This window comes from Ammospiza nelsoni, chromosome 4 (assembly GCF_027579445.1).
Source record: "Ammospiza nelsoni isolate bAmmNel1 chromosome 4, bAmmNel1.pri, whole genome shotgun sequence".
Taxonomy (NCBI): Eukaryota; Metazoa; Chordata; class Aves; order Passeriformes; family Passerellidae; genus Ammospiza; species Ammospiza nelsoni.
The window spans coordinates 10637946-10640985 of record NC_080636.1 but is presented as its reverse complement, the minus strand read 5'-3'; the positions used below and the strand labels follow the sequence as shown (position 1 = coordinate 10640985).

General features: G+C 38.3%; 1 long non-coding RNA gene across 1 annotated transcript; it reads left to right on the top strand.

Annotated features, from left to right (window-relative positions):
• The first annotated feature begins 406 nt into the window (after positions 1–406).
• Positions 407–1613, top strand: LOC132072861 (uncharacterized). Its single transcript, XR_009418416.1, has 2 exons — positions 407–533; positions 992–1613. It is a non-coding gene; the product is annotated as an uncharacterized LOC132072861 (long non-coding RNA).
• Positions 1614–3040: the final 1427 nt, after the last annotated feature.

Genomic DNA, 3040 nt, shown 5'->3' with positions numbered 1-3040 from the left:
ATCTTTTGAGAAAATCACCACCTTCATTAAATGAGTCTCATTAATATCATACTCCTAGATATAAATGCTCCCATTTAGGCTGGAATTCAGTTAGCAAACCTATTTTGGTCTGTGTGGAATTGGCTTAATTAAGACGGACTAATATTTTGGACCAAACTAATTAATAGCTTAGTAGTGGGTTCAGCTTTAAGATTTTCAGCAGTCTCTTAAAGTAGGGTCTCTCAGAGGGAGACAGCTGCTCGTCATTGACATGCAAGACTAATACATTCAGCTTGAAAATGAACTGAGTAGCTCCAGCTGAGCTTTGCCACTGCAGGTATTGGAAATCTTCTTGTCACCTGAGTATTCCTAGCGCCTCTTCCATCTAATTAGCTCTCATATCCCAAACCAAAATTACAGAAAAACTGGTGTACTCTTGCTGACTGAATTCGTAGTGGAGTAGAAAAGATCAAGGAGCAGAGAGGGCTGAAAACCCTGTCCTGCCATCTCCCATGGAACTGCAGCACTGCCACCCGTTCCCAGAGACTGAGGAGGTGAGGTGGATGGTGCTTCCTTCAGAAGGGAGGGAAGGATGAAAGAGGTAGCTAATAATATAAATGGGACCTGTATTACTTTCCTTCTTTTACTGCTGTTCAGGTTACAAAACTCATCGGGTGTCCTGACAGTTACTGACCCTTGTTTCTCACCTTTTCCTTCTAATTTGTTTCACCCTCTCCCTTTATTGTGTTGCATGTATAATCACAACAACAGGATGTGATGTTTATTTTATACTTATGCACTTCCAATAGCACACCCAAGTCACCTGAGACCCCTGGATGGGATGTAGGGTTACAAACGCTGCTGAATCTTGAGTTTGCTTGCTTGAGTTAAAGTCATGACAATATGATATTTGAATTACTTATCCTACAAGTTATTACTTGTAACTTCTGAAATTGTTTTCTTGCAAATTTAGGAATTGTATGTGACTTTGCTTCTTGTTGTCTCAACACAGCGTTCTTCTTTGGGAAAAATGCCTTCCTCTTCACTGGGAGTTGAAGATCAAATCCTCAGTGGATCAAGTCCTTGGACAAAAATTGTGATGGAATAAATTGCTTGCAATCCTGCAATTATTTTTAAGCATATATAACCTGACATATACATACTACATATATATTTCTTGCATGTAAAGACAACAAGAGTTTAAAAACAAAGAAATCAATCTTCACTATAAAAAGTCACTATAGCATATGAATATTGCTATAGCAATTTATTTTGCTTTGAGTAACATACTAATGCTTCCTTAGAGTAGCCATATAATTCAGACTCTTCTGATGTTTGCAAATCATGCCAACAATGATCTTTTCTACATGTAAACATAAAACCTCACAATTATGTTAACACTGTGGTCAATATAGAGAACGGATTTCTAATTCCATACAGGTTATAATTTACTGCTTTTTTTCTGCCACTTTATTGTACCTTCCTTTAAATGAAGCAGCACTAAAATTTGCTAATTATTTTTCTCACTGCAATGTTTGTGGTGCCACCTTTTAATTTTTGTCCAGATTTCTTCATACAAACAATGTTTCTGAAAATGGTATTCTTACAAGTTAATAAAAAAGGTATTATCTTAATCATATGTAGTTTCTTCTGTGATATCAAGATGAAAGAAAAATGTTTGAGGAGGTGACAGCTTTTATATTTTGTGTTTCCTTGGTCAGAGCTCCTGCTGCTGCATAGCTCTCAATGTAAACAGTTTGCTAGAAAAACAGTGGTGCTGTTTTTCTTTGTATTTTATTTCATTTGGAATTGATCATGCCTCTGCTTTCAGATTTACCAAGATTAAAAGTATGTCTGAATTAATGTCAGCTTTAGATATCTATTATAATGTCAGTAGCTTGAAATCTATTATATTAACGTCACATATATCTAGTAAAGTAGAAGCACAAGTCTAGGAATAGGGATTTTTAGAGATCTGACCTGTTTTTTCTTCTTTGCTGTAACTTTCTCCCTGATAATAAACAAATGTCTGCTGGTTCACATTCTCTGAAATATCTAAGTGCTGATTTGTCATTGAAATCAGTCAGTCACCTATAGCTAAGAATATTTAAAAGACATCAGCCCCAGTCTCCTGTCTGCATGATGGTTATTCAGACAGGAGATATCTTTAGATATTTTAACCTTAGTGTCCTTGCTGCACTGAAGGCCAGCAGTGTCCTGGGCCACATAGGTAGGAGAGCTACCAGCTGCCCAAGGGATGTCACCCTTCTCCTCTAATAAACGCTGCTGAGACACGTTTGAAATGCTGTCTTCTTTCTAAGAGAGAAATGGGCATTCTGGATGCAGCCCAGCAAAGGGTCACAAATGCCATCAAGGAATGGGAGTGTCTGTTGCATGAGGAGAGGTTGAGAGAGATATGTCTTCTGCCAGAAGAGAATGCCCTGGGGGAGCAATATCAATGTGTATATGTTGGCATGGTGTAAATATGAGCTAGACTTTTCTCAGAAGTAGCCATGGAAAGGACAAGAGGCAACAATCACAAACTAAGATACAGGCAATTTATTTTGAACATCAGGAAAACATATTTACTGTGAGAGGGTAAGACACTGGCACAGGTTACCCAGAAAGCCGATGAACTGTTCATTCTTTGAGATACTTTAAACTCAGCTAGACCCAGATCTGATCAACCCACTCTAAACTAACCACACCTTAATCTGGGAGCTGGACTACATGATTTCCAGAGGTGCTTCCCACTTCAGACATTCTGTGATTTTGTGGTGAGGATCTTCCCATATAGTTGAGAAAGAAAGGAAGTGAGGAACAAAAAAAAATTCTCTAAAAACATACCTAAAAGACAGAATTAATTTAAAATGTGAGATACTCGTTGTTCCAAGTATGCAATTAAACAGTTTAGCATACACTCAGAATAAGCTGAGTTAGAAGGGAGCCATTAGGATCATTGAGTCCAGCTCCTGGTCCTGTGCAGGACAGCATAGTCTCAACTCTGCCAGGATTGATGCTGTGACCACTTCCCTGGGGAGCTTATTCCAGTGTCTGACCT